The sequence below is a fragment of the Zalophus californianus genome, chromosome 6, assembly GCF_009762305.2.
Source record: "Zalophus californianus isolate mZalCal1 chromosome 6, mZalCal1.pri.v2, whole genome shotgun sequence".
In the NCBI taxonomy this organism is placed as follows: Eukaryota; Metazoa; Chordata; class Mammalia; order Carnivora; family Otariidae; genus Zalophus; species Zalophus californianus.
The window spans coordinates 29899684-29920739 of NC_045600.1; the positions used below are offsets into that span (position 1 = coordinate 29899684).

Below are 21056 nucleotides of genomic sequence, written 5' to 3' on the forward strand. Positions count from 1 at the left end.
AACGTGGGTGCAGTTTTCATCCTGCCCCCTCCCTTGCCCGACTCCCTAATGGTGGGGAAAGCGAATGCTAGAAGCGGGAGGAGGATTTTTAAACCTATCTGAGAGGGCATCTGTAGACCAATGTCATGATATCTGGCCAGATTTGGCAAATGAAGCTAATTGTTTTGGGTTTTTTTCGCCAGAGGTTCTGGGGGAGATTTCTGCCATAGAAGCCAGCACGTATCTCTACCCCTAAATTTCTACCATATATTCACTCCTTCAACCTACCCGTCTAATCTCATCCCCCAACCACTTCTCCACAGGCTCCCTCTCTCCTCCCTTCCCCCGTCCCCACCTCCCCATCAGCACCACCAGATTGGCCTCCTTGAGGATCTGCCTTATTCATCTTTGTGTTCTCGGCGCCTCCACAGGCTTGGTACATAGTAGATATTTACTTAATGTCTGCTGGGGGCGGGAAATGAGTGCAGCAGTCTGTAAGTGTCCTCAATACCTTCCTTTCATCCTACCCTGTAGAGTATGTACCTACTTAGGCTTAGAATGTAAGTTTTTGCTCCACAGCCATATTTCATTACTGTCTGTGTGTTTCTGTTCACACAGAATGTGTCTTTTTCCATAGAGTCCTTCCTTTCTACAACTTTGTCTCATAAAAACCCTGGGGTGGGAGGAGTTTAGTTTTATTTTTTTTTAATCACTAAGCTTTTCAAATGCCTTCAAACCTACTGCAAAATGCTGGTAAGGATCAAGATGAAATCTTTTCGAGCCCTCTTTATTCTTTTAATTGTAGAAACTTTTCTTTGGGGGTTTTAAATAGTCACTGCCTAAATAAAATGGATACTGTGAATAGAAGTGAAGCTTCAACTTCAGATTTCAAAGGGGATGAGTGAAAAATAAATTCCATGGTATGTGAATTATGTCTCAATAAAAAGCTAATAAATCCTATCCCGACTTACATTAATATGAGAAAACTGTGATTTAATTCAATCCCACAAAACTAGAAACCCATGAAAGTACATGAAGACTAGGCTTTAAGTTAAGACTCTTTAGGTCAAGTGCAAGCTTAAATCCTAGGTTGATGAAAGTTTTTACGTTAGAAACCTAAGTGAATACAACGATTGAAAAGCACTGGACAACTTCAGAAGACTAGGTTTGAGTTTTTCTGTGTCACTAATAATGGAGTCTCCTTGAGAAGTCATTTAATCTCTGATTCTTCATCTGTAAAATGAGGGGGTAGCCCAGATGTGAGGTCAGCTTTAAAATTCTGTAGCTCTATGCCTATAAAAATTTCTAATAAATAACATTTTCCTTTTACATAATAAATAAAATGAGTGTTTCATTTTATAGGTCAGTTTCACAAAGTTTAGCTAAGTGTTGATGAGTTGATTTTAAAGTTTCTCTTGTCTCAACTGTAAAAACAACAAAAATATTGACCATGCTACAGTAATTTCACAGGGAATCCATTGTTCATGATTTGTTTTTACACTAACTCAAAACAGATTCCTTATTTAATAAATATGCTAACTCAAACCAAAGACCTAAACTGAATATATCCACACCCCCACCAAAATAACTGTAAGGAAGGAGGGAGGGAAAGAAGGAAAGAAGAAGGAGAGAAGCAAGGGAGGGTGGGAAGGCAGGCCTTAAATTCACACACTGGTGTTTTTAATATAACATTTTTTACAAAGAGGAGTGCCTGGGTGGTTCAGTCAGCTAAGTGTGTCTGCCTTTGGCTTAGGTCATGATCTTGGGGTCCTGGGATGGAGCTCCGCGTTGGACTGTCTGCTCAGCAGGGAGTCTGATTCTTTCCCTCTCTCTCTCTCAAATAAATAAAATCTTTTTTAAAAAAAATTTTTTACAAAGTAACTCAATAGAGCATCACTATCCATCCCGTTGATGTGTATTTAGGAAACAACTTTCCCAGCATAGTTCACTATTGTAAATCAGCTGTTCATCTGCTCTGGCTCAACTTTTAACATAGTTTTACCCATAAAGGATGGCTGCCAATCTGTATGCACCAGCACCATACAATTTCAAGGCCACCTGTTTTATGACTCCCAGATAGCTATCTGATAACATTTGAAACAACTGACCCAAGTGCTAGCCAAATCTATTAACTGTATTCAATGCTATGAGGCTCAAGTGTGGGTATTGGCCTCAGATTACGAAGGTAACCTCCCTAACCTTCAAATAGAGTAGAATAGGAGAAATTATCTCAGGGACCTGAAACTGCTCTTTCAAGGCCCTGGGCTACTATTTATCTGTCATTGGTGACAGAATTTTCACCTATGTTTCTGAAGGAGATAAAAGGTGAAATCCACCAAAGCTGTAGGTTCTGATTACATGTTTTCTGACTCAGTCACTCCCTCTGTATTCTCCTTGGCCTTCTGGGGCTTCAAGATAGCAGAGAAGAGGCAGCAGAAAAGTAAAAGGGGAATACAGAGTTTGCCAAACACCATTCCTGCCTACTCTCCCTGGGCTCCTCTACCCACCTCTGCCTAACCCCCTCCCACACATAGGGATGTGTAACCTTTCCTAGTGATAAGGAGAACATCTAGTCATTTCCTGTTCCTCCTTCCCTATTCACTTCTTTGTTTGTTAGAACACAGTTGAATTCATTTCCCTCTGGTTATTTATTTCTACACAACAAAACACCCTAACATATCTGATATGGACTGATTTTGACACAGAAGCCTACCAAGGAAGCAAAATTGGTATTTTTTTAATATTATAAACATCAATTCACATTTGCATGTTTTTCAGTTAAAGTCTAGTTTATTCAGCCTATTATCATCAATTCAGAACTTCCTATTATTCACTATACATCTATAGGGAAGTACTAACACATATGCAGAAAAATTACTCTTAACTCTTAAAAAAGACCAAAGTGCTCCCAAATCATCCAAAATTAAGTTATAGTTAATGCTGTCTCAATTTTAGGGTTTTATTGTTTTAGCCCTATGCAACTTGATTTATCTGAATACTAGATTTCTTAGAACAGTTCAGTCTCCCATCTGCATGATAATATTTATCACATGTTTAAACACCAACCACTTTATAATCAATTCACATTGCTTAGCAGAGCTACTACACTTCCTTGTCCTCTCCCCTACTCTTCTAAAGGACTATTTCACACCTTCTCCCCCTTCATCAAACCTCTGGCTTATAACTCACAGCTAACGACCTTGCTTCTTTGTTGGTAAAATAGAAGCAATCAAAAGAGAACCTGGCACACACTCGCTTCCTACCACTCTAGATACCAACCCACCTGTACCTGTCTGCACATACTCTTCTGTCCTCCTGCACTTGTGATGAACTCTCAGAGCTCTAAGCTAAGACTAACCTCTCCCACTGTGTACTAGTCCCATCCCCTCTGACCCAGGGACATCAATTCAGTAACTGCCCCTCTCTCCTGCATCAGGAAATTTCCCTCTCTACTGAGTCATTTCTAAGAGTGTATATGTATGCTGTAATATCTGCCATGGTGAAAAATAAGACATTTCCTAGAGTCCATATCTCCCTCTACTTCACTTTACCCCTCAAATCTTCAAAAGATTTTGCCTTGCTTGCTGTCTTCAGTTCCTCTCCTCCATTCTCTTGAATTGCCCCCACCAGTCCAGGGAAACAGATCTTCTCAGGGTCCTTAGTGACTGCCTTGTTGCTAAATCCAGTGGTCAGTTCCCATCCTCACCTCATTCGAGCCCTCAGCAACAGAGAAAGGTTGGTCACTCTCATCCTTGAAATACTTTCTTCATGTGGCTTCTGGGCTAAGTGTCTGTCTTGGTTCTTATTCTAGCTTTGTGGCCTTCTCAGTCTCCCATCTCTCAACTCAGAAGTCCCCAGGTCTCTATGGACATCGTCTCTATGTGGTCTCTTATCATTCTGTGGTCATCTCACCAGTCTGATGACTTTAAATGACGTCTATATTCTGACTACCCTCAAATTTACATCTCCAGTCCAGATGCCTCCCTGAAATCCAGACTCATACATCTGTGAAAATTAATAAAGGGAAACCTCCCTAATGTGGAGTCCAGAGGCTAGAAGAGGGAGTTCTACCACTCAACCTCAATCATAGGAACAATCGTCAATTAGAGACTCCAATGGAAGTGTCAATTACACACCTCAGCAGAAGAATCCTCAACAGGTAAGGATAATCAGTTACAGGCCCCCAGAGGGAAAAGATGAGCATTGCATCTCCTACACGAAATTGGCTACCCCTGCAACTTGGCCAATGAGAAACCATCATCACCTTGAACTCCTGCTTTTTTCCAATGGGTTTTCCTTCAAAACAAGTCCCCCTAACTTCCTCCTTCTTCTCCATAAAATACCATCCTTCATTTGTTGGACTGGCCTCTGGTTTTGCCACAGCATGCATGTCCTGAATGCACTCCTCCATTATTTCTGAATAAACCCATTTTGCTGGTAAAATAACTGACAGTTTTATCTTTAAGGTTAACACATCCATCTCCTATTCAACATCTCCAGCTGGTTGTATATTAGGTATCTCAGACTTTACAAGTGTAAAGCTGAAAAGCTCCAGATATTCCCCCAAAAAAACAGTTCCCTCCTGCAATTTTCCCCACCTCCATTAAGGGCACCCTTCCAGAGATTCAAAGTTTTTCCTTCAGAGCAAAAGTCGTGGGGTCATCCTTGACTTCTCTATTTCTCTCACATCATATATCCAGACCATTAGTGAATTCTGTTGGCACTTCCTTCAAAATACATGTAGAATCCAATCATTTTCCACCCACTGTAAGTCTCCCTGCTTCAAGCCTTTTCTCACTTGGATTATCACAATATTCCCCCTGTTGGTCTCCCTTTTTTTTTTTAAAGATTTTATTTATTTATTTGACAGAGAGACACAGCAAGAGAGGGAACATAAGCAAGGGCAGACGGAGAGGGAGAAGCAGGCCTCCTGCCGAGCAGGGAGCCTGATGCAGGGCTCTATCCCAGGACCCTGGGATCATGACCTGAGCCGAAGGCAGACACTCAACGACTGAGCCACCCAGGCACCGCAGGTCTCCCTTTCTGATCTCTCTGTTCCTGCCCTTCCCCTCAATAATTTGTTCTACGTACAGGACCCAGAGTGTGGAGCATAAGTAAGTTAGATCATGTCACCTCCCTGCTCAAAAGCCTTCAGGGCTTCTCATGTCACTCAGAGGAAAAGCCAAAGTTCCCATTCTGGGCTAGAGAAATGTATTCTCTAACTTCCATCTAGAGCTCTGACTTCAACTCCTTCCTCTCTACCCCCCCCCAACCCGCCCCCTCAGCCACAGTGGCTTCTCTCTGTTCCCAAAATACACCAGACACTCTCCTGCCTCCAAGCCCTGTGTTTGCTGTTCCCTCTGCCTGGAAAGCTCTTCCCCCAAATGCCTGTGAGGCTCACTCCCTGTTCAAAGGTCATTGTGTCATTTGCCTGCTTGCTCCTGGTGCTCTCTCTTCTTAATCCCGTGTTGTTCTCCCTATCTTTCTCTCTCTCTCTCTCTCTCTCTCCCCCCCCCCCCCCCCGTTCATAAGGTGAGATCTCTGAAAGCAAGAGTTTTATGTCTGCTTTGTTACTTCTGTATCCCTGTATTCCCAGCACCTAGAACAGTGCCTGGCATATATACAATCAGCACTCAATGCATGTCTGCTGAAAAAGCAAGTAATGCTGTTTTAAAGACAAAGTAAAAGGGCTAGCAGAGTACAGGAGGCAGACTAATTCCCCCCTAAGATGTCCATGTCTTAATACTAGGAACCTGTGAATATGTCACCTTCCATGGCAAAAGGGACTTTGCTGATGGGATTAAAATCTGGAGATGATGGGAAACGTGCCTTACATTATCTGAGTGGACCCAGTGTAATCACGAGTTTCTCATAAGAGGAAAGTAGGAGGATCGGAGTTAGAGTCACAGGAGATAAGACCATGGAATGGAAACAGAGTCAGACAGAGATTTGAGGATGCCACACCAGCAGCTGAGACAATGGAGGAAGGGGCCATGAGCCAAGAAATGTAGGCAGCCTCTTGAAGTTGGACAAGGCAAGGGAAAGAGATTCTCCCCTAGAGCCTTCAGAAGGATGTACAGCCCTGCCCCCAACAGCTTGACCTCCAGAACTGCAAGAGAACAAATTTGCATTATTTTGAGCCACTAAATTTGTAACAGCAGTAAGAAGAAACTACTACTCAGAGTGTAAACTCACTGAAGGCAGGACATGTGTCTTGTTCATTCTTAAGTCCCTACTGCCTAGCACAATTCCTAACATAAGGAAGGCACTCAGTAAATGTTTGTGGAAGGAAGGAATGAAGTTTAACAGCAGAGAAGAATCAAAGCTCCCATCCTGATGGAGTGGCGGAATCACTTACCTGGTGTCACCTTGCCTCAGAAAGGGAAGAAAGCATCTTGCTATGAGGAAGTCTCCTTGAACTTTTTGAGCCATAAAGATATAGAAGCAAGGAATAGGGAGACAACCCAGGGCTTAGTCACCAACGTCAGCTACAGAGAATGAAGACAAGCCACAAGGGGCCATGTGGGATATGTTAAGGAGTTTGGCCTCTCTTCTGTAGGCAATAGGGAACCATTGAAGGATTTTCAGCAAGGCAGAGAGATATATTCAAATCTGCATTTAGGAGGTATAGCACACTTACCGCATGAAACTTAAAAATCCATGGGTCAGAAAAGAGGTCAGAACTAGAGTCATAAATGTGGGAGGCAGTAGCTTATAGTTGCTGACATACTGCATTTAGATAACATTTTAATTAAAAGCACTCTCACAAATTTTCTTTCCTTCTCATAGGTATGTTCTTCTGAGACATATTCCATTGAGCTGTTCATGCCATTCCTGGTTTTCTGACAATTTTCTTGCTAACATGAGTTCAATAAAAAACCCAGAAGGAGTAAAAGTTCTGGCTCACCAACCCTTTTGACCTTTTTCTACATAGGCATCAACACATACTACTCCAGCTACAACTTTTTTTTAAAGAAACCTATCTTCTCTGAACCATTTCAAAATTTTTTATTCATCCCTCCAATAGTACTTCCTTTCAGGAAGCTCTTTGCACTGTTTAAAATAATGTGAACATTTTCTTAGGAGCTGGAAATTTCCTTCCAACTAACCCCTGTCTCTTTATTCCTTTCATCAGACTTCATGGTTGAGAATGTGTCAAGAAGGAAGGTGGGAAAAAAAAGGTCTTTCTCCACTTCCTTGTCTTTTTAAATCCCTAGAAATGAAAAGAGGCTTGCTCATGACTTGGAAGTGGTGGGCTGAGGCCTCCCAGAACCATCTGCCTCCTTTCATTGCCAGCCAGAACCAAGGCGACATTGACAAGAACCCAGGAACTGAGGGAGCGTCTGAGTTGCACCTGCCCCATGGGATCCAGGGAGAGTGCAGTGAGATTCTCCAGAGGTCACCCTTTGCGTACTACCGGGTGCAGGAAGCATAGGCAATTAGGGTGTCTGCTTGTAGACATACCAAAGAGCACGACTGGCATGTTAAAGCCATCATAGCCTTTATTTGAGGGCAAAGAGGAAAGAATGACTATGCTGATAGCTCAAATATGTTTAGGATCTTAAAACAGCTCATCACTCACCCTGAATTTTACAAATCACTTTTCAGAGATGAAGTTTTTAAATGTCTCTTTCCATTTCATTTGTTCTTTACATTTGAGGGGTAGCGATAAGTTCGCTTACACAGGTATAAGAAATAGCCAAGGCCACTACCTGTCATCTTTTACTTATGCTACAAATACCCAGTGGAGTGGAAGAAAATCTACTAGACCTTGGATTCTGACTTGGATTTCCAGATTCTAACTCAACCAGATCAACTGTAACTTTAATACATTGTTTAATTTTTTATTTCATTTTTCTGGACTTCTATTTCTTTAAGTGCAAGAGGAGAGGACTAAGAGAATGTTAGAATTATGTTAGAATATATTCAAATTTGCATTTAGGAGGTATAGCACACTTACAGCATGAAACTTAAAAATCCATGGATCAGAGAAGAGGTCAGAACTACAGTCATAAATGTGGGAGGCAGTAGCTTATAGTTGCTGATATATTGCATTTAGATAACATTTTAATTAAAAGCACCCTCACAAATTTTCTTTCCTTCTCATAGGTATGAGATATAGTAGGTATAGTCCATCCCTTTGGACTAAACACTTATATGTTGCCACATTCACCTCTTTCAGGTGTCTATATGCTCCTGGTCAAGAATCTGAGGTCTGGGCTTTCGTTCCTGAACAAGAAAAAGTTCCTGAACCTCCCTCCTTTCTCACTGGTCTTGCCCTTCCAACTACGGTCTTCACCTGCCCCTGGCCTCTCCTGCCTCCTACCCACACCCCCCGCTCCACAGCCCCATCTCAGATATCAAGGGCCACCACCACTCATGCTGAAAGTTTGGAGAGGGGTGTAGACTCCCAGACAATCGTGCAGACGTGTCCTGTTGCGCTCTCGCAGTTGGTGCTGCTAGAGTGGATGTCATTCTCGCTTGTGGCACAACCAGCCCGTACCAGCGGCTCTGCTTGGCAGCGGAACTCTTGGGACTGCTGCTCCCACCGCCCAGAACCGCCAGCCTCTACTCCCTGGGCTGCTGGGCAATTACACCTCCCTCGTGCCGCCCAAAGCACAGTTCCTGCCAAGTAACTGGGGACAACTTGAAGATGCAGGATTGGCCTAGAGAATCCTTTCAAATTCCCCCAGCTGGGACTGTACTACAGGAGCAAAAACGAAAGTGTCATACCGACAGGTGTTCACCGGAAAGCAGTTCTGCATGTTGGAGTCAGACGGACCTGGCCTCACACCCCACCTCCACCTCCATACTTGGTAGCCTAGTGTCTTTAGAAAAAGTTATTTACCTCTCTAAGCCTTGGTTTTCTTGCCTTTAAAGTGGTAATAATAATCATGATTGGTTTTTTTTAAAGATTTATTTATTATTTATTTATTTATTAGAGAGAGAGAGAGTGTGCATGATCGGGGGAGGGGCAAAGGGAGAGGGAGAGAGAGAGAGTGAGAGAGAAGAAGACTCCTCACTGAGCTGGGAGCCCAACTCAGGGCTTGATCCCACAACCCTGAGATTATGACCCGAGCTGAAACCAAGAGTCAGCCACTTAATTGACTGAACCATCCAGGCGCCCCATGACTGTTTTTTAAACACATGGTTGTTTAGAGGATTAAATAACATGAATTTTTTAAAAAAGTATTTTACTTTTAAGTTATCTCTACACCCAACATGGCACTCGAACTCACAGCCCTGAGATTGCTGTGAGTTGCATGCCCTACTGACCAGACAGGCATCCTGAGATAACACACAGTTGGTTAGACTCTGTAGGTTGGCTACCTAAAAGCCTGGCAAAACCCCCTTTTCCCTCCTTGCCCTCCATGTCTTTCCAGATTTCTTGAAGCCTTTAGAACAAGCTCACATAAAACAGGGACTCTTCTGAAAACTCTGAGTTCCAAAACATAGGCAGAAATACCAATGCAGAAATGTAGAGATACAGTACCCACCAGGCTCTTTCCATCACTCACCTGCTCCTCTCCCCGCATTCTCTCTGCACAATGCTTTCCTTACTTGTTTTGGTCCACATAAGGAAAATACCTCCCAGATCTCCCAGATTCATTCCAAACTCAAATATGTCCCAAGTTTGCAAAATACCTGGAGAGAGAAGGACCTGCCTGACCCAGCTCTGGATCAGGTGCCCGCCTCTGATCAGCTGTGGCCAGGAGTGTGGGGACATGTTGCATAAAATGGCATGGAGGAACCATGACAAGACTGCGGTGGTGTCAGTTCCCAGGAAGAGGGACAGCAGACCACAGTTAACATGCAGGGTGGAGGAGTTTCGTGAGAGGTATACGACCAGGTTTCATCCCTTAAGGAAATTATCATATATGGGGAGCCGGGAAGAAGATAGAAATATTAAGTCTTTGTTTAAATTGATTTTGACACTAAAGGGGATAATGAACGAAAAAAACCCAAAACAATCAACAGTGGTGGAAGAAATCTTGTGTTTTGACGTCCAATCAATAAGGCCCTACAGCTCTCTCTGGAAGACATGGGCTCCTCAGGACTTTCTACCCTTACAAAACTCTAGGTTTCACCCTTCCTTCTGTCTTGGAAGACAAGATATAAAAACACTTATTCAAAATAAAGGATGGGTAGGGGACAGGTTTTGTCAAACAGGGCAAGTATTTAAAGTGGGATCTTTCTGCCCTGGGCAGGAATTAATGGAATTAAGCCATGAAGGGGGATTTACTATACTGTACACAGTGAAAGAGGCTACAAAATAGGATAAGACAGGATTAAGTAGCATAATTAGAGCTTATGGAAAAGAGATCAAGAAGTTAGTGATGGTTCCAGGAAGCCAGTGGATCTTGGCTTATGTGTAAATGAGAGAAGGTGGGGCACTCTTGGAGGGAGGAGCAGCGAACGAAAGAACCGAGGTCAGAGTGAACGTGGCACATTTGTGGACAATCACATGCAAGGGCACATAGAACAGCAGCCACTAAACTGTGGGATGCCCAGTGAAAGCACCCAGTGTGCCTGTTAAATGCAGATTCCTGGGCCTCCCATGCACAGATTTGGGTGTAGTTGTTCTGAAGAGGGTCCTGCTGCACTGAGTCAGTGCCCCTGCAGCCACTTGCTGGGGCTACTTTAATCCCCATTCCCCAGAGGGGCCACTTGGTCACCAGCTGGTCTGGCCTTCAGCTCCCAGCATATGAACTGTGACACCCAGCCCAAGATGCAACAGAAACAGTCCAGATGTCTAATGCTTCTTAGACAATGTTGCTGTTTATATGTCTCACTGGTTCCTTCACCTGTCTTTTATTATCTAACCAAATTAATTTTTATATAAACTTAGTAATCAGCATTTGTATAATAGTAAAGAGTGATTTGTTTATCTTAACTAAAAAAGAGGTATGTTTGAAGAGTTTCTATTCCAAACTTCTCAAGAGTTGATACTATTAATTAATCATACATTATTTCTTTTTCGTTCTAAGCCACTTTTTATCACCTCTCCTGCAATTCAACCCACATAATTTCCGTTAAGGTATCATTTTACAACAAGAAAACAGAGTTAAGGATAAGTCATATAATTTTCAAGGTGTTGAGACTAAAACAGTTTTTTTTTTTTTTTAAAGACTTATTTATTTGAGAGAGCGAGAATGGGAGAGAGAGTACATGAGAGGGGAGAGGGTCAGAGGGAGAAGCAGGCTCCTCGCCGAGCAGGGAGCCCGATGCGGGACTCGATCCCGGGACTCCAGGATCATGACCTGAGCCGAAGGCAGTCGCTTAACCAACTGAGCCACCCAGGCGCCCTAAAACAGTTTTCTTAATGCTCTCCCCAAGGGTTTTCTTATTAAGCCATTATCTTGTCATTATTTTATTCTTGAGTTGTTCCCTTCGATTATTTTCAGAAAAATTTAAAAAGCTAGTAAGATGTTTTCCAGTCCCTCGACCCAGAAATTCCAAGTACACACAGAACGAATATGACTTTTCACTGCCCCTCCCTCTTCTCTGCTTGAATTTCTCTTATTCTTCAGTCCATCTCCAGTCTAATTTTTGCAACCGTTTTTCTCTGGACCTACTGTGAGGACGAGACAGGAAAAGCATCTGCCTTGTGTCATTATGTTCATTTAGTTGGGTGGTTCTCACTCCATCATCACGATGAACAGGCTTTGAGTCTTCTATCTAATTTCCATCTAGCCATATTTTTAAAGTATTTTTTTAAAGATTTTATTTATTTATTTGAGAGAGAGAAAGCACAAGCAAGGGGAGAGGGGCAGAGGAAGAGGGAGAATCAGACTCCCTGTCCAGCAGAGAGCCTGAGGCAGGGCTCCATCCCTGGATCCCGAGATCGTGACCTGAGCTGAAGGCAGACGCTTAACCAACTGAGCTACCTAGATGCCCCCATCTAGCCCCATTCTATTAGAAATGTGATACTATTCAGCAGTTAACTCTTCTAATAATCAGAAGAAACAACTATGATGACTCAGTCCTCTTGGGCTCCAAGCACTGGATACAATCCCATCTGAAATCTCTATGTCCTGAGATTGGTCTGGATCTCTGGTCTATGCTACCTAGAAGCACACAAGATGAAACACAACATTTATTGGGCCATCACTGGAGTTAGTGAATCAGACGAACTAGATGAACAATAGCTATAAGTACACAAGTTGATCTCTGTGGTGCTAAACAATATACAACAAGCCCCCCTCTTGGGATTGTGTTCTGCTTATTTATTATTACACAATAAATTACCCTCAAATCTAGAGACTTAAGACAACCACCATTTTATTATATTTCACAATTTTCACGTCAGAGAATTCTGGCAGAGCTCAGCCAGGCGATTCTTCTGTTCCAACCCACATGTCTGCACCTTGGTAGCCACCTGGCTTCTTCAGCAAAGCAGTCTGAGGGTAGTCAGACTTAGCAGGCAGAGCTTCCAGAAAGGGTGTTCTGAGAGATAGGAAGTAGAAGTTGCCACTTTTTTTTTTTTTTTAAGATTTACTTATTTATTTGAGAGAGAGAGAGAGCACAAGCAGGAGGGCAAGAGGGAGAGGGAGAGAGAATCTCAAGCAGGCTCCCTGCTGAGCATGGAGCAGGACATGGGGTTCGATCCCATGACCCCGAGATCAGGACCTGAGCCAAAACCAAGAGTCGGCCACTCAACGGACTGCACCACCCAGACTCCCCAGAAGTTGTCAATTTCTTAAGTCCTGGGCCTGGAAATTGGGATATTACTTCTGTCATATTCTATTAGTCAAGCAATTACATTTCCAGTCCATGTAATAAGAGAGGGGAATAATAAAGAATATGTGGCCATCTTTAATCCATCATGGAGTTTTTGCACCAAACATTTGTAGAGCATGTAGTCAAGCCCAGGCTCAGTGTAGAAATCTGGGAATATGGAGGAATAGTAACACACTCCCTGCCACTAACAAGTCCACAGCCCAGAGGAGAAGCTGGTGTGTTATATAGTTCCTGTTCATAAACGTTCAGGAATTCTCCAAGAAACCAAGAGTAAATTTTAGGAGATAATTTAAAATGAAAAAGAGAAAAATCCACTGTCTGATAATATCTAGTTTCTCATAATTCAAATGTCCATTTATCTAACAACACCTGGCATACAAATAAATTGAGAAATGGAGCCAAAGCTTGAAGTGCTAGAGGGCAAAAAAAATGGCAGAGGTAACTACTTTGAGAAACAGATCTTGTGCATGCTAAGAAACTGGAGTCAGAGCTCAGTGATCATGGGATAAACTCCAAAAGACTTCAGTTCTCATCTGTAAGGCAAGCGGTTAGGCCAGCTCTCACACTTGGCAAACCTGTCAATCACAAATCAGAGAAGGCTGACCCTTGTAACAGAGCATTTGGATCACAAAGGAAAGGCAGAGCAATTAGGCATCCTTTTTCCTGGGAAAACAGGGAAGATGATGTTTCTAGTTCAGCAGACTTCCAGCTGCCTCCCCCTGAAGCAGAGCTGCTAGGCATGAAGTCGCTTAGCTTAATAGACTGATGTCACAACTGTTTAAGGTTTGAGATTTCTAGCAAGAGTTTGGGAGAATATGGTCACACTGTAACAGACTGTTGTGTTCATGAAGCAAAAATATGGTAGAGATTTGGAGAAAGTGGTTTAGATTCTGCTTTTTAGGGATGTTTCCTGAGAGACATGCCATCAAAATCACTGACCTACAAACCATTCCCTGCCTGCCCTGTTCCTTTGGGCCTCTGGGCTTTGTCCATGTTGCTCTCTCACGGGGAACACCTGGGTCATGCTGGAAAGGGGAAAGGAAAACGTGAGAATGTGGTTGGGACCAGGGAAGTGGCCCAAGCAGCGCAATATTTGGAAGGCACACGTTGTTCCCAACAGGGTTGCAGATGACAAATGCCATTGTGCAGAGAAAAGAGACTCACGTGGTGGGAAAAGGTCTCAGATAGGGTGTGTGAACTTCAGCTAAATCGAGACAGGGATGTCAAAGAAGATGATTCTAGCCTGGCATAACAGCACACGTGACACGTGGATGTGGTTCCAGTCAGCAGTTTTTGAGCACCTACCCTATGGCAGGCATTGGCTGCTACTGAGCCCCTGTATGGGATCAGGACACATTTGAGAGACCTCAAGGACACCAGCCCAGTACCTGCATCTGAGACTGTTGGGAGATAAGGTTGGCAACACAGGCATGTCCAAGTTAGGAGGAGCCTTGAGTCTTCTACTAAAGTCTTTGAAGTCTGTGTTCCTCATTCTAGAAACAGAAATTCTTTCGTTTGCTTCAAAGAACTCTTGATAGATTCTTTTCCAAAAGCATAATCCATGTTTCAACAGGGGGGAAAAAAAGAACACGTGCATTCTACATTTATCTCTGTGGTCATCACTGGTAAACCTAATTTACACATGGGATCAAATGCCTAGTGGTTCTTGGCACCGGTCCCTGTACACTTTGACTTCTCACTCTTATATATTTCTTGGTTTTTTGTTTTTGTTTTTGTTTTAAGATTTTTATTTATTTATTGAGAGAGAGAGAATGGTAGAGAGAGAGCATGAGAGGGAGGAAGGTCAGAGGGAGAAGCAGACTCCCCGCTGAGCGGGGAGCCTGATGCGGGACTCGATCCTGGGACTCCAGGATCATGACCTGAGCCGAAGGCAGTTGCCCAACCAACTGAGCCACCCAGGCACCCTATTTCTTGGTTTAAACATGACCTGAACTGTGTATTATTCAATGATTTTTAAATATCATTGGATTTTCTTGGGTGAGCAATTATGAAATAAGGGGTAAACTACCAAATTATTTTATAGGTTGTGTTTTTCTAAATCACAATATTGAAATATTGCTTGCTCCAGGAAGGTGAGGCCAGGAGAAAGAAGAATAAGTAACATGTACAAAGTTGTCTCCTGAAAAATGGAAGATAATGGTAACCCCTTGTGCTTGCCTCACTTCCTCAGTGTCCCCACTCTACCTCTCACATGAGACCTACCCTAAGTCCAACCTCTTCCATGATGTTCTCTCTCAACTTTTCATCCTCTACTGATTATTTCCCTCCTCAATCTCCTCTTGTACATATGTCATTATTTAACTCTCTCAATTTTTAGAAACTAAAATAATAAGCATTTTGAGAACAAGTAGCTGCAATACATTTTTTATATTGCTCAAGGTCTAGATAACAAATAATAATAATAATAGTGATAATAATAGCCAACATTTATTGGGTACTTAGCTGTGGCAAAGTGCATAACTTGCATTATTTGATTTAATTCTTACAATCATCCTTGGAGGGTGGTGCTATCATTATCCTCACTTTACAGGTGAGGAAATTGAGACTTACTCAAGGTTATATGGCCAGAAAGCGATGAACTCAGGATTTGAAGGTATTCTGACTCCAGAGTCCATGTACTTAACTATTTCTCAAAATAATACAAAAAGCATTTACTGAACATTTACTGTGTTCCAGGCATTGAATTAAATGCATTATATGGATTACTTCATTTATTTTTCATACATATCTACGAGGTAGGTACTATTATTGTCCCCATTTTAAGGATCAGGAAATTGAGAGGCAATCAGATTTTTTGTTTTAGTTTTTGTGAGAGCATTTAAGTCCTACTACCTTAGCAAACTTAAATTATATAATATAGGTTATCACTATAGTCACCGTGTCTTCATGAGAGAAGTAGTGAGTTTAAACAGCTTTGTCAAGATCATATATAACCAATAGGGGCTGGAATCCAGATTGGGACCAGCCATGACTCAGTCTAGAGACCACTGAAGAACACAGAATGCTCCACTTAATGTAGGAGTGCCTTCCATATACCAACATCCTAGTTGTTACAATTCTCTTCAACCATTTCTTCCATCACATGTTTTCCAATGTCTTGACTCTCCTAGGCTAATCCTAGATAGCATCCATCTTAAAGCATGGTCTTCTGAACTAGAGCAAGTATCTCAGATGGGATCTGATCAGACCACATCATAAGTCTCATCCCACAAACAAAATTACAGGGTTCTGAAGCCAAGATCACTGCCATGCTCCTTGCCCTGGCCCTCAGCCCCGAGCTCAGTGTGCCTTGTCAGTTCCTGTCTTCTGCCACAGACGTTCAGCTCCAGTTACTGAATGTGGTAACAGTTAGGATTTCCATCTCTGTAGTGAGTGGGGTATCAGGAATGATTTCCACTGTTAATAATAGAACATCTATCAGTGGCTTAAACAAAAGTGTTTATAATTCTTACATCACAGCCATCTGGACAAGATGGCTGCCGGCATTAGCATAGTGGCTTAGCAATGACTGGGTTGCATTGCTAGGATTCTCTTGGACTTTTCTTCCCAGTTACAAGTTTCAGGCAAATCAAGAAGGAATGAAGGTGCTGGATGTGCCAGTTTCGTTCCTTTTTTTTTTTTTTTTTGCTTTTAGATTTATATTTTTTTCTTTTTATTTTATTATGTTATGTTAATCACCATACATTCCATCATTAGTTTTTTTCCCTTTAAATTTTTTTATTGTTATGTTAATCACCATACATTACATCATTAGTTTTTGATGTAGTGTTCCATGAGTCATTGTTTGCGTATAACACCCAGTGCTCCATGCAGTACGTGCCCTCCTTAATACCCATCACCAGGCTAACCGGTCCCCCCACCCCCTCCCCTCTAGAACCCTCAGTTTGTTTCTCAGAGTCCATAGTCTCTCATGGTTCCTCTCCACGTCCGAATTCTCCCCCTTCATTTTTCCCTTCCTGCTATCTTCCTCTTTTTTTTTTTTAACATAAAATGTATTATTTGTTTCTGATGGTGAGCCCTGTGAATTGTGTGACTGTTGAATCGCAGACCTGTACCTTTTTTTTAAGGTTTTATGTATTTATTTATTTTTTCATTTTTTATTTAAGAGGGCGAGAGGGAGAGAGAGCACATGTGAGCCAGGGGAGGGGCAGAAGAAATCTCAAGAGGAATCTCAAGCTGACTCCACACTCAGCATGGAGCCTGATGTGGGGCTGGGTCTCTCGGCTCTGAGATCATGGCCCAAGCCGAAATCATGAGTCAGATGCTTAACTGACTGAGCCACCCAGGTGCCCCAGTTCTGTTCCTTTTAAAAGAAAAACAAGGGTGCCTGGGTGGCTCAGTTGGTTAAGCAACTGCCTTTGGCTCAGGTCATGATCCTGGAGTCCCAGGATCGAGTCCCACATCGGGCTTCCTGCTCAGCAGGGAGTCTGCTTCTCCCTCTGACCCTCTTCCCTCTTCCCTCTCATGCTTTCTATCTCTCATTCTCTCTCTCTCTCTCTCTCAAATAAATAAAAATCTTCAATAAAAAAATAAAAAATAAAGAAAGAAAAACAAAACTTTCCTAAAAGCGTCCTCAGCAAACTCCCCATCTGGCTCATTGGCTACAAGTGGGTCACATGGCACTTTCAGCTACAAGGAGTCTAGGGAGCTGGGGAACATGACTGCTCTGACTAGCTTAGACCTTTCATAATCCATTGCTTGGCTTAGGCACGTTGTTGTCCAGAAGAAGCAAAAAGGAAGAAGAAGATCCTGGATACCAGAGAGGCAGATATAACAGTGTCTGCCATGGTGGAGCATGAAAGTCATCTGCAGTCCTGTATCCACTGTCTAATTTGTTAGGGGATGAAATCAGTCTTTGAGCAGCAATGTATACATCCAGTTATAGCCTCCCTACCCACACTATTGCAACCCACTCCAGTTTCCTCCTAGAACTGAAGTCCAGCTATGAATAGAAGCCATGGATGCCGCTAATTCTTGCCAATCTCTTTCTCTAAACCCTGCAAGCAGTTAAAACTTCCAGCAATCTGAACAAATGTCCCTGATCTTGGACTCAGACTTGACCCTTAAGAACAAGTACTGTTTGTTGCTCGTGAAGCTCTGCATCATGCCCCATTCTACATTTCTAGATCAGACTTGCTGATCTTGGACTTGAACCTGGGCTGGATTTTGGTCTTGGCTGACTTTAGCTCAAATCCTTCTCCTAGCTGGGAACTCCCAGCATGCCTTGAAGCCCAACCCACACCATTTATGACACATGACAGACTACTAAATAAAATCACATTGAATTTCTTTGAATATTTAAATTCCCAGGATGTCAACTGCTGTCAGTAACAGCAATAGCCATCTGTCAGAAATGCTATTAAGGAAGTAACCTCATTCAATGAAGACTTGTAGCAAGTTAGCTTCAATTTATTAGGCAATATGGTCAAAGATAAATGAAGTTCCATTTTTGAAAAGGAAACTTTTGAGTTTCACACATTGAATAATGGGCCACAACAACCATCAGACAGTGATAAAACAAGACAAGTCTGAATATGGGTTGATCTTGTACTGTCTGGCCAATCAACACTGAATATCAATGACCAAATTTTTAGATAAAAGAAATAAAAGGAGAAAGTGAGAAGAGTTTTAGAAGAACAGGGTAGCAAATATCGTAACATCCTATATGAATCCTGATATCTACATTCCAGGAAAATGTCTCATCAGAAGAGCAAAAATACTTCGTTTTACCCAGGTAATAAGAAGGATTTAACCTTCCATATTTCTCTATAGCTCAAAGCTAAGAATAATGCTTAACCATAATAACCACATTTTCCTAAAGTCCTGGTAAATGTGCATCCCTGTAATTCTACAAAGCTTTTGATTTTCTATTTTTTCCTTAATTGGTTTATTGCATATATGTCTTATTGAAAGCCAACTCAAATTTTTTTTTATTTTTATTTTTTTTTTTTTTTTTTAATATTTTACTTATTTATTTGACATAGAGAGAGAGAGAGAGAGACAGAGTGAGCACAAGCAGGGGGAGTGGCAGGCAGAGGCAGAGGGAGAAGCAGGCTCCCCACAGAGAAGGGGGAGCCCGATGCGGGACTCGATCCCGGGACTCCGGGATCATGACCTGAGCCGAAGGCAGTGGCTTAACCAACTGAGCCACCCAGGCGCCCTCAAATTTTTTTTTTAAAAGATAGGGTTTTTTTTGTTTTGGTTTGGGTTTTTTGTTTGTTTTCTTGGCAGGGGAGAGTACAGCCCAAAGGGATTGAAGTTAATCAGGTCATGCTATACTAATTTTTTGTGATCTAGCTTTTTACAAACCACAGGATAACAGAATAACTAGAAATAGATAGCTTGATAGAATGTGACTTTCCTACTATGTCAATTAGGCATTTTTCATGGTTCGACAAGATTTGAATCATAATTACATCCAGGTTGAGCTCTCTGGCAAGAGTTTGGACTACAGACACTGTGGTTGTGTCGGTAACTGGGGGAGATTCTATAAGCTGTTGTCACTGGGCATGCGTATGTCAGGGATGATATTTGATAATGAAGGTTTAGAAATCTAACTTATTTTCTTACTGTCCTGAGGTCTCCTGACCTCTTAAGGGAGAGCCACAATTTTCCTTCAGGGAAATTCAAGTAATTGAATGAACGCTTAATTGAGACCTCAGAGTACCATCTCCTCGCCAGCCACGCCAGCTCATTGATTTGTAGTGACTGTGGGCACTGTGTTTAAAAGGATTCTGAGATTTCATCCAGACTCAATGGGAAAGATGCTGGCTTCATTAACGATATGTGTCAGGGATGGGAGCAGGTGAAAGTACAATGGGAAGTATGCATCTATATGCCATTCATGCTAGAGATCAGTGTCACCTGAGGACTTGCTAAGCCATAGATCACTGCATTTTAATAAGTCAGGGGTAGGGCCCCAAAATCTGTATTTCAAATGAGTTCCCAGTTTTGCTGATGCTACTGATCCACGGACCACTCTCTGAGAACCATTTCGATAGGTTAAAGCAGAAATCATTTTAACTAGGAAATTAAAAAAAAAATTATTTCCAGTGGTCTGAATTATAGAAAAGTTTTGATACAGCAGTTGAAGATTTTCTTTTTTTTTTTAAGATTTTATTTATTTATTTGACAGAGAGATAGAGAACACAAGTAGGCAGAGAGGCAGATGGAGGAAGATGGAGAAGCAGGCTCCCCGCCAAGCAGGGAGCCCGACGTGGGGCTCGATCCCAGGACCCTGGGATCATGACCTGAGCCGAAGGCAGCCACTTAACTGACTGAGCCACCCAGGCGCCCCCAGTTGAAGGTTTTCTGATTTTAATGAACAAACATCTCCATGGAGTCACTTGAAAGAGATAACTGCCCTTTGTGCCCTACAGAAATTGATGTGCTGGATGAGCTGTTTAATACTGATTATTTGAACTTTAGGGATATATTAGCTGCAGACAGCAGTTTGGAATGTAGTGTAAGATAGAATTGTTCTCTCAGTGCTAATTAGACACCAGGAGAAGCTGCAAATTGAGCCTTCTCTTGTTTCATGGATCGTGTAATCAGAACAGAACAGGACATCTGTCCACCTATTTGCTGAGTCTGAAGAATGGCATCCTGCTCATCTAACAGTTATCAATAGTAGTTAATAACTTAGTGTGTGCCAGCCAGATTGGGTTTTACATGTAGCACCACATTTAATATATTATCACATTTAATTCTCATGTCAACCATTTTTCAGATGAGAAAGCAGAGGCTCAAAGAGATTAAATAACATTCCCAAGGTCACAGAAACATAAGGGGCACAGCTGGGACTTAAATCCAAGTAGTCGGCCCCCAGGCCTTATACTCCACACACCCATAGCAGTACAACTGCAAGCCACATTGATTTACACAGGTGTCGGTTGAAGGGCAAGGGCAAGGACACAACCTGGTTTCATAACATTTGAGTCAGACGTCGGATGTTCAAAGACACTTTCTCTCCACTGGGATTCCAGAAATGCTCTTTGCATGCAACCTTGGTTCACAGGATCTCTGCTGGCCTTACCTGGCAAGGCCATCCCCACGACATGTATGGGATGTGTTACCAAAAAGCTATACATGCATCATGCCATTGTCAATCATATCTTGTTTTAAACATGCCAAGGGAATTGGTTTTTTTAAAGGAATCTATTGGCAAATGCTCTTCTTGAAAAATTAAAAATCTTCTGGTAATGAAAATAATCACTCTCTGTTCTGTTTTACAAGTCTGATTAAAAAAAAAATTTAAAAAGCCCGATTTTTTTTTTCTTGGCAGGTGGGAGGTGTTTGGTTTGAGTAGGAAGACT

General features: G+C 42.2%; 1 protein-coding gene across 2 annotated transcripts in view; it reads right to left on the minus strand.

The window, feature by feature from the left end:
• The window catches only part of SIPA1L1 (signal induced proliferation associated 1 like 1), a 468863-nt gene that overhangs the window by 367129 nt on the left and 80678 nt on the right, over nucleotides 1–21056 (minus strand). The window lies entirely within an intron of this gene.